At 25.8% G+C, this 11,512-nt stretch overlaps 1 protein-coding gene across 1 annotated transcript in view; it reads left to right on the top strand.

Moving 5' to 3' along the window:
* The first annotated feature begins 7,620 nt into the window (after positions 1–7,620).
* LOC107441296 (uncharacterized) overlaps positions 7,621–11,512 on the top strand; it is a 56,521-nt gene continuing 52,629 nt past the window's right edge. Inside the window, exon 1 of the mRNA XM_043051918.3 lies at positions 7,621–7,755. The gene's annotated coding sequence lies outside the window, so the exon portion shown is untranslated. The remainder of the gene's footprint in view (positions 7,756–11,512) is intronic.

The raw sequence follows: 11,512 nt of genomic DNA, 5'->3' as shown, positions 1-11,512 counted from the left end.
AGAAAGTGACTTGTGTTTCAAAGGCAATATTACAAAAAATAGTAAAGATTAAAAAAATTAACCTACATTTTCGTGGATAGGAAAGATTGAAAAAATTATTAGTATTTTTTTTTTAATTGATCACTCCGATTCTTGAACAAGAAAAATCGATTCAAAGTATGACAAGCCCGCCATAGACTTTACATGTTAAAAGCAGAATTGAGGAGTCTGCTTGGTGCAACACTTTTCTCCCGGCAACCACGATTGTGGACCCGACTTTCTGATCATTTGAGCGCGCCCCTTGTTTTTTGTTCGCCAAGGTTTGAAGTATTTAACTCTTTTGACAATATCACAAAAAGATTGAATTGAATTAAAAAAGAAAAAAAAAACAGATTGATAAATGAATAAATATTACAATAAAATTATCTCTTTTTAATTGTTATGCATTCACGTGTATTCGAAATCCTCATCGGTAAGAAATTAAAATACCTTTTTTATCATATTTATAGAAGATTCTATTGCGTTTTTTCAATTGTCAATAAAAATTCTAAGAAGTTGTATAATTAAGCACAATTATATTTTAAAGTTTTACAAATATAATTTGTTAACAAAATTACGTACACGCAACAAATGTAGCTCTGAGTTAAAGAAGAACCATAACATAACCGGATGATTACCCAACATTTTCAAAATTAAAACTGAAGAAAATTGATTTTTTTTAAATAATCACGCTTTGCTAACATCAAAACAATAAAATCATCGCGATATAATAAATTCATTAAAGATTACAGTGTAAATAATTACGATTTGTTATGATAATTACGAATAAAGTAGCTACAATCAAAAGATATATTTTGATTAGTTTATTTACTGTTCAATAAAATAAAAAACCGATGCTCTTAATATAATTACATTTTACAATCATTATATAATAACAGATAATAAGAAAAAATATATACACAATTACATACAAAACAAGACTTAATAGCGACAATAATACATTCTTTATTGAGAAATAAATTAGGGGAAGTTGACGATTAGTTTTAAGAATATCTAAAAATAATTCTTCTGCTAACAGTAAAAAAAAGGCAAAAAGTGAAGAAATAGACCAGAATACATTCTAGCATATTTAATTAAAAAAAAAAAAATTATGAAAAATTCTCCTCGCATCACAATGGAACAAACTAAAAATAAAGCAAAATATTAAACAAATTTGAATTATAAATTTTTAGACGTTCAGTGCGCAAAAAAATAAATAAACGGACCATCCTGATAACTTTTGATCTAATGATCAGATCTTCACTTTCTTCTCATCTCAATGGTTCAAGGGGTGACTTAAAATATGATATTTTATATTATATTGATATGATATATATTGATATGATTATATGATATGATATTGATATGATTTAAAATGATATTTTAAGTTACGACATAAGATACTAAAACGTACTTTCTCTGAAGTTTCTGTTTATACATGCCATTTTTTCGACGGATTTGGATTTCTGAATCCCAAAATTTAGGGGGTAATCGCAATCTGAGAAGTAATTAGAGAGATTTTCAAGCAAAATGAAAAAAAATTTCTGCGCAATTATAAAGGTCGTTTATAATTGTGTAAATTAAGCTGTTTTTATGGAAAAAGAAAAATATAAATCATTGAAATATTCGAGAAGATGACTTTTTGCATCTTCATGAAAATACATTATAAGAAGGCTTAGCCTTCATAACTAAACAGGCTCCAGTTTTTCAATACATTAGATGCTTATTGCTTTTTTTTATTTTTAAATATACTCTTAAAATAAAGATAATTATTTAATGAAAAAATATTATTGTGATTATCACTTTATTGATAACTTTTTCTTTCAAGTTACAAAACTGCTGTAATGATTGGGTTATAAACTACACATTATAACATTAATATTATTTTGCTGCCAGAAATAAATATAATATATAAATGGAGGACACTTCATAAACCCATTTAAACATAGTATACCAATTTTTTTCAAGCAATGTGATATGGGATGATAATGTAAGTGATATATATTGTAAAACACTTAAAAATTAAGAGAATAGTATTTATATAAAATTATAAAAGTAGTATTTGTTTAATCTATTTTTTTTTAAAAAAAGGGAAGAAAATGGCAATCTGAAAAAAAAAGAAAAAATATAGGAGAAAGATTTGCAAAATTTTGTGGCCGAGAAATAAGGAAGAAGTTGATTCAATTTCAAAGTCAAAGACAGTTTGATAAATATAAACTGAATATAATTTAAAAATTAAAAGCAAACATGTCTTTAAAAATTAGAAGAAAAAATTTCAATTTGTAAGTAGAAGGATTATTGCAATTCACATTTAAAGCATTAAAATGTAATTAAAATTGTACTTCTGTAACTTAGAGTACAAAAAAAAAAAAAAAAAAAAAAAAAAAAAAAAAAAAATGCAAACAACTGACGATATGCTTTCTAACCATTCAAAGGAAAAAAAAGATCAAACTTTTACAAGTGGTTAAATTCAAAATTTATCTATTAATAAATAAAAAGAAAAGCATGTTACTTTAAGAATGTTACTTACTTAATATATACAAAATTATTTACCTATCGCAATAAATTTTCAGGAAATTTAAAAAATTTTGTCCCCAATAACATTTGAAATTTTAACATTTATCTTTTTTTAATTACATATTAATTTTAATAATAAAGCATTAACGAATATTTAATTATATAATATATAATTATTAATACAAAAAAATCCTTGTGCATGTTAAATGTTTTTTCATATAAAACAGCAGTAATAGAAACTGAAAAATATCATAAATTCTAATATATAACATTAAAAGGGGGGAGAGCCAAATGTCCCTCTATATAGAGCGATGCCAACTTGCTCTGTTTAATGGGAAACTTTTTTCTAGTGATAGCAAAATTTATGTTTTGTTTCTTGGTTTATGCAGATATACAATTATTTAATTTGATATAAAATTATTTTTTACGCCACTACCTATGTATAATTCGAAATTTCGTGTTAAACACAATTTCATTCCAGTTATCTAGTGGTAAGCATTTTAAATTTAACCAAAATTATCCAAACGTTTGCAAGTTTTGGTCTTTAACTTTCCACTACTTAATAAAACATTTCTGAGAAATCTTAGCAGTTGGCATCCCTTCACATAGACATCATTTCTAAAAAATATAACGAACGCATATAACGCTAATTAATAATTTATGCGTAATACATTTATTTAAATATTTAGGAAATGATTACTTACAATCAAGGAAAAAAATCTTACCACTTAAATAGTTGAATGAATTAAAACCTATCTGAAAAAACTGTTACCTATCAAATTAGATTATAAAATTCTAAAATGGACTATAAATATTTATTTTCTTGAATTAAATTTTGAAATAACAGCTAGAACGAGCAGAATTGTTCATAGGAGCGTGAACACTTAACAACTTACAATTACGTCTGTCTTTATTTTTCAAAATAGAGGGGTGTATTCATTGTTAAATCCCTTCATTGCTTCAAATTAGTTGATGAGCCAGACAGAAGCACCTCCCATTTTTAGTATTTCACACTTTTGTGGAGGTGATTCCCACCATGGATGACAAATATTTCCTGTTTTGGAAGGATTTACGCTAATTTACAGCAGGGGTTCTTTTTGAAATCTATCCAACAGATCCGGAAAACGTTTTTCAAAGAGATTTTAACCCCTGATGAAACTGAAGATTTACAAGCATGAGACACCCTATGGATTTTACATTTCTCTGTCCTCTGGTCATCACCGAAGATCTATCTCTGTCTGAAGGGGTTCCCTGGTTAATTGCCTTTTTAGAAGGACTGCAATCTTGTAATGTGATACGAAGAGGAGGAACAAATTCTTTTCTCTTTGCTTGTGGTAGTGGAAAAATAAAAATTTATTCAGGGATCATGGATTCTCTGCATTCTGGTCTTTCTTTTAATCTTTTCTTGTTTAAGAATGGGGGACTTCTTCAAAAGAAAGAGTAAAGTTACAGTGGGATGCACTATGGGATGTCTCACTTTCCTTTAGATAAGGAAAAAAAGTTTCTTTACATTTCTCACCCACTTTTGAACATCCTAAAATTCATTCGTTCGCCTTTCATTTTCTTTTAGTCTCTTATATTTTTACTCAATTTTTTCATATAGATAAACATTTTAAATTTAAGGATTCAGCTTCTTTATTATAGTTTAGTTTTAACGTATGGTATTTTCAAATGTACATAAATAATATCAAATAATCTAAGTCGAAAAGCATTTTTTTAAGTAAATTATTTTAAACTGAAATGAATATCAAAGTAAACTATTCTAAATAAAAATCAATAAATATTTTTAGGATTTGTTTCCTGTTCTTATTATTGAAAAGTACATGATTTTAAATAAATATGTTATGCATTGCCGAGGAAGAAGAAATTTGATATATCGATATATTTACTACTCAAAAGCTATAACATCATACATAACACAGGCTATATAAGCTTTTGAAATATGGCATAACTTGCATTAATACATAATAATAACATACATTCTTAATGCTAGTACATATTCTGTACTCTTGTAATAGAAAATTTTTTATTTAGTTAATTATTTTATTTTTATGTATAACCATGATTTTTTGAGGCTATTTCAGTGTTTTTTTCCTTATGCAATATTACAGTTTGACTCTGAGTTAGATTCTTCTCGTTAAGCTGTTTCTTAGACTATTTGCGAATTTACCGTAAAATTAGTGTTCAATACAATTCAATATGCTAGCATATTGTGCGTTCTAAAATAATCACACTATCACTTATATACAAAACTCACTTTCTGTTGTTAATTTTCACAAACATGAAATTAAAGTGAAGCAGCATGTAACGGTTTAATTATAAATTAAGTTTATTATTAATTCAGAACTTTAAATTGTTTACATTAAACACATTAAATGTATAGAATATTTTTGATTGATTATTATGAATAAAATAATAATGTAAAATAAAAAAAACACTACGTTTTTCAAAGGAGTGGAAACAAACCGATTTTGACACAAAAAGCGAAATATTTGGATTAATAATAATAATAAATGCGGTAGATAACAAGAAATCTTTTATTAATTCATGGAGAACTGTCTCAGGTTTCTCAACATTCTCGGAGATTGAAAAAAAGAGTTGTTTGTTATTTTTATTAATTACTAATTTCGTTTCTATACTGAATTAACTTTTTGTATTCTCCACAAAAATTGGTTAAAGTTCGATATTTTTTTTTTTTACTTGAATATTAACCTGACACCCACAGCGAAAATATTTTTAGTAAAAATTTAAAAAGCATATTCGAAAACATTACATAACACCCGGAAAGTTTGAAAACAAAATTAGGTTATATTTTATAGATTTGAAAGGGAGGGGGGGAATAGCTTGTGGATCAGGAAATTTTTAAAATGAATTTTTAAAAATGAAATACCAGGAATGTCGAAATTATTTTAATTTCAGCAACCTTAATATTTCAGCAACCTTAAATATACCTCAAATATACTTCAAAATAACCTCGATACATCAAATCAACCTTAAATATATCTTAAATTTTCGTAAGGGTGCAGATATAAGGTCCTCCTTTCGATGATTGTCTGAAATTGATTGCTTTTTTTGAGAGTGGACAGAGAGAAAAGTTCTCTACTCGTGAAACCATTTCCAAAGAAAATTTATTTAATTTTAAATGTGAAGATGAGAGGAAGAGTATTTCTCCAAAAATTTCTCGTTTGACATTTTATTAGGAGATGAAGATGATGTTATATTACTAGCAATATATAACGAAATATTTAAAGCTTAAATTTATTTTTCATTAATTGACACATTAGTTAGTCAATTAAAATCTCTTCCAATGGCATATAAACCCATAACTGATTTGTTCGTTTTTTTTTTTTTTTTTTTTTCCAAATTTAAATTTTTTGAAGTCCAAGGAATTAATGCTTCAGTGTTATTATTTTTTAAGAATAAGGATAATAAGTTAGATGAATTCGGAATAGATGCATAAAGTAGTATAAAACAGCAATCTGCAACCCTAAACTTTCCATGCAAATAATGTATTCAAGTTTTTAAATTGTTTTACTTTCTTAAAATAAAAATAATTAAAAATTATTCAAAAGTAAAATTTTTACTTTGAAATTACTCATAAAGGACCCGCAAATGAAGACAGATCCAGGGCCACTACGAACATAAAAACAGCGCTTTTTTTTTTCCAAATAAGCAGAGCGCTCTGCTTATTAGCAAAAAAAAGAAAAAGAAGAAGAAAAAAATGATGAATTTCCCTATGGGAAAGGCAGAAGAACTTGAAAAAACTCTCAAGAACATTGGCAAATCTTTCAGAAACAGAACACGCCAAACATTTGAAGAAACATTTCTCAATGATTTTTAACGTATATTATCAACAAACTTGCAACTGATAACTTCCGATTTCGGAATCGCATACTGCTACAGATGTGTGTATTACGGTAAAATACAATTTTTTTTGTCTTCAACTCATTACAAATTAAAGTGAAGTCAACATTTCTTACTTTATTTCAATGCTTGTATATGTTTGAAGTAATATGATTCAGAAATGCATAGAATAAAAATTCAGCTATTGTGTTTTTAAGTTACATACTGAAATTCATATCGAGATTTTGCAATTATAAAATTTTATTGTGTGGTATGTAGTCTAAAGTAATGAAGGTATAATCTATGTATATATTATTTGAGAATAAAGTTTTCAAACGAAGAACATATCATTTTGGAATTCTCCGGATTTATAAATTAGGTAAGTATTATGATTTTGATAATAAAAAATTTGCTTGTAAGAATTTTTTTTTTTCTAACTTGAGGATAATTCTTTATAGAATGGTTTTCTACGTCCGATTAAGAATTTAAAAAATAATATGATTATTATTTTAATTTGAGGAATTTTTAGAATCGTTTTTTTTTATAACCATTTTTTATTTTGCGTTTTTTAATTTATTAATAATGTTTTTTATTGAAACTTAAAATTTTTAGATAAAAACTGTTGACAAAAACTTTTTTGCAAAATTAAATGATATAAAATTATGGGCTTATGTATACTTTTTGCATATTTTAATGTTTGAAGTAATATGATAGGTCCCATTGGAGGTAAGGTCCTTATGGAATGTAAAGTTTAAATAGGCATTTCATGTTATATCATTATATTTAGTAAAGTTACTTAGTAAATTTAGTAGTTTGCTGGCATTAGGTTTTAACTCTAATAAGAAGATGCATTTTTTTTTCTGTTTATTTACAAATATTTTTCCGAGATGATTTGGATGTACCTTCTTTAAAAAAAAGAGATACCATTTTGTTTTCGCTTATATAAGAAGGAATATCAAACATTTCACTTTGTTAAGTTTAATAAGCCACAGTAAAAAAGGAGCGTTACAATGCAACACACTTCATTAAGGACGTAACAAAATGACTGTTCATATAGAAATCGCAGGTATTCGACTGATTTTAGTTCGTTGCGATCGTGAATTCTAGTAAACCTGAAAAAACAATTAAAAGATAACGATGAAAATGATGAAATTATTAACCAATCAAATGGGTCAATTTAATTAAAAAGACTGGTAGCCGAGTCAAATATCCTGGTATATAAAGGTGTTTGGTGTACATTGCTTTTCGCAAATTGGCAACAACTAATTTACTGTTGCAGACCCGCTGTATTTTCAAATTTGAATTTATTGAATACGAAAATGAAATGGATATTTCAATTCAAGTTAAATTATGTTTTCCGTATTAATTAAATGTTAGGTATGTTATTGTATATTCTATGCCATTCTAATTAGATTACTTTATACTGAACAATGAATTTTGTATTTTAATTCTGATTTTCTTTTTTTAAATTATTTTTAGGCGAATTAAATTTATCGGTTTTTCAACACTTAATATTTAAAAAATTGAGAACTTTTTTGGTTCATTTTTTGCTTTTTCTGTTTTAACTAAAGCGATGCATGTTAGCAGAGAGTTTCTAATGGACTTCATTCTATTATTAAATCACTTTATTTGTATATACAATAGACAATAATATAACAGCAAAGACAAGTAACATGACAGTAAAGACGAGTAACATAAAATACTGCGATTGTCAATGTTAAAGTTATATTTTAGAACTAAGAAATTTTTTTTTGTTTCTCTTGTAATTTTTTTATTAAATTTTCTTTTTATCATCGTTTTTATTATGACAGCATTTTTTAACCCATTGCCAGAATCTAGTTCGGACAACTATTTGTGATGCCCGAACTTGACTTCAGGCAGGAGAAAAATTAACTTTTCTATTTTTTGAAGCCCGAGCTGAGTTTGTTGCTACTTTAGAATACTTAATTTACTATTTTCCTGATTGATGGCAGTAGTGGTACTAGTTTTTTACTGATGTGATGTGGATGTTGTCAGCTTCTTTATTACAAGAATTTATTCATTTAAAATTATATTGTTGTATTTTTATATTATACTAGTTATATTTAGCTTCAAATTTTTGTTTAATTTGCTCTAATTGAATAAGATGTGTGTAATCCATTACTTTTTCATGTGTATGTAAAAATTATAAATACAGTAGTTATTACATTTAAAATTTTGTTTTTGTAATAAAATACCATTTTCTAACTTGTATTATAATATAAAGAACAAGATCAAACAGTCAAAAAAAATTTCCATTTTTCTGATGTATATGTTAGGGGTTAAAGAGCGTTTTAATGAAATTTATTCGTTTATGGTTACTTTTTCTAAAAATACAGCATCCTGAAAAAGTTAAATGAAGATTTTTAGTATTGAATCTAACCTTAAAAATTATTTTTATTTATTAAATTAAGAATGATTTTTATTTTGGTTTCTGTTTTTCTAAACATTAATGTTTTTATAGATTTTTTGATGTAACGATAGGGTTTCTATTAGACTTTAATCTTCATTTTTTTCTTGAAAATATAGCAATTGGAAAACAAATACTTAGCTTTAAAATTTTCTTTCAAAGATTAAGATAGATTTTTCTTAGCTTTTCTATCTTTGTTTTTATAGACGTTTTTATGATAGTGCTGCGTTTTTAAAAGCGTTTCTGATAGACATATATTTTGTTTAATAGATGATTGGTTTTTTGGAAAATTTTATTTTGAGCATTAAAGTTTAAATATTTTTAATTATCTTAATATCTAATTATTTTTATTATCTTAAATATTTCTACTACTAAAGTTTTTTTTTCCTTTACCCCATATGAATAATACAGCTTAGTTTTGTTTATTTTTCAATAATGTCTAAACTTATTTCTATATAAAAAATATTAATGTTTTTTTTTTTTTTTAAATAAAAAAATTGTTGTTCGACTGCTGGAATATTCGTTATTCCTATTCGGTCAAATCACTATTCGTTACATCTCTACAGGGTATCCGCGCACCTGGAAAGTCATGAATTTCGGTATTGAACAAAATTTGTCATGATTTTAACTATTTTTTTAAGAAAATAATGGAAAGTCATGGATTTAGGTTGCTGAAAAATCTAATTTTTAAAATGGAATTTAAAAATACCCCCCACCCATTTCATGGTATTCCGAATATCTGAATTTGTAATGAAATCCCCACTCACAGTCATATTTTATTAAAATATAAAATATTTTTATAATGTTCTTTAATAAATTATGGTGTTCTTTCAAAAGATGAAGGAAAAAACATCATTTCTAGAGCGAATTATCTTTTAAACATCTGTGATTTCAGAATTCTTGTTATATTATTTATTTTTTATTTTATTGATTTAAAATTCTAGCTGAAGCAAGCCAGTCATTGGAAAAAAAATTTTTATTCCGAAATGAGAACAGAAAAATCAGTATTTCTTTCCTTTCGGATGAACAAGAAAAAGTATCTTTAGAATATAATTCTGCAAAAAAAAAAATTATTTGCTTTTGTATTTTTTTCAGCTATTTTATTGCTTCAACTCTTTCTTTACTCTTTGTTTTTAAATTTAAAATCTATAAATATGAAGAAGCAGAGTATGAGAGTTTTGGTTATACCTATCATTTCAATTTAGGTTATTATAATGGTTTTTTAAATTTCTTGTGTTTTTGCCGGAGAAAATTGTAACTTCGTTAAGTCATGAAAAATCATGAATTTGAAAATCTAAAATGTAGCAGATACCCTGTCTCTAGAAATTAGTGTATAATTTATAGGTATTTATATTTTATTTAAATCTAATCGTGATATTTTACCAAGTTTTTACGAAACTGCTGAAAAAAAAATCTGAAAGTAACTTGCATACCATTAAATATTATGCCAAATAATATTTTATAATTGTACTCTTAAATTTCAGAATTGCTTTTATGTTATTTTTAGTCAAATATACATTTTGCAATAAATATTTATATTAGAAATTTTTTATTGTTATTTATTAGTTAGTATTTCTGAACCAGCAACATTAAGAACAAAAATATTTTTTATGGCTAAAAATTCCCACTCCCCATTGAGAACTAAATATTTAGGCCAGGCAATTAAGCTCTTTGCCTTAAAAAGTATCGTGTTTTAAAGCTAGCTACCATATTTTCTCCAGACATGAGAGCTTGAGCTTATAAGCTATGAGTTGAGGAATCAAATTCAGGAAACCTTGCCGAATTCAAGTTAATTTTCACTTTAACGTTGATTCGTATGTTAGAGAAGTTAAGCAATAAAAAGTTCTTTGAAAGTTTCGAATTTGCTCCAGATTATAAGTTTATCTTATTTTATCAATAAGCACAGTTCCTTATTACTTTGTAAAAGTTTAGATTTCTTTGTAAAAAATGCTATTCTTTTGTAAAGAAATTACACTTGTTTTAATTTCTGAAGTTCTGTAGTAAACTGATTTTTTCCCTCCAAACAAACAAACTACAATTATAAATTGTGTGGAAATTAATACAATCATTTAAAATAGATTGCAACTATAATTGTTTGATGTTTCTTTTTTTTTTTTTAAAGAAACATTTCCTCCACCTGAGTTGAAACAAACCTATTTCTTCCTGGGTAGGCTGTTTCTGTTTTTCTGAAGTTTTTCATCTGTGGAAGAAATTTGCTATCCCTGGTACTTAAGCTATTATACTTGCTATCTCTGGCACATAACTTATATTTATGATGCATATTAGAAAAGATTTAGAAGTTCATGTGTGAGAAGTGAAAATAAAGTTTAAATTCATGTATCTCCCACCCATCCCTTTAATGTAATTGGCCAAAAAATAATAGTGTAGTTCCTTTTACATAGAGATATTAATACCAAAACAGGAAGGATACTTAAGGATGAGTCAAATACTTTAGTATGCAAACTGTGCTAAAAATATTCTTCTATGTAAGAGAAATAGATTTATAGAACTAAAAACCTCTTAAAGTTTCTAGTTAATAGTATTTTCTATAAATTTTAAATTATGTTAAATGTGTTTTTATTTTAATTTCGTATATTTTGTTTTAAGTATAACAAACTGCTGTCATTGTTTATTAACTTCAAATTATAAGTCTGCTACTATAAGATAAATGTTTTTTTGTTTTTTTTTTTATAGAAATTACCATGT

Source organism: Parasteatoda tepidariorum, chromosome 2, assembly GCF_982258835.1.
Source record: "Parasteatoda tepidariorum strain Cologne lab strain chromosome 2, Ptep-v5.0, whole genome shotgun sequence".
Lineage (NCBI taxonomy): Eukaryota > Metazoa > Arthropoda > Arachnida > Araneae > Theridiidae > Parasteatoda > Parasteatoda tepidariorum.
This window is presented reverse-complemented; position numbering and strand designations above follow the sequence as displayed.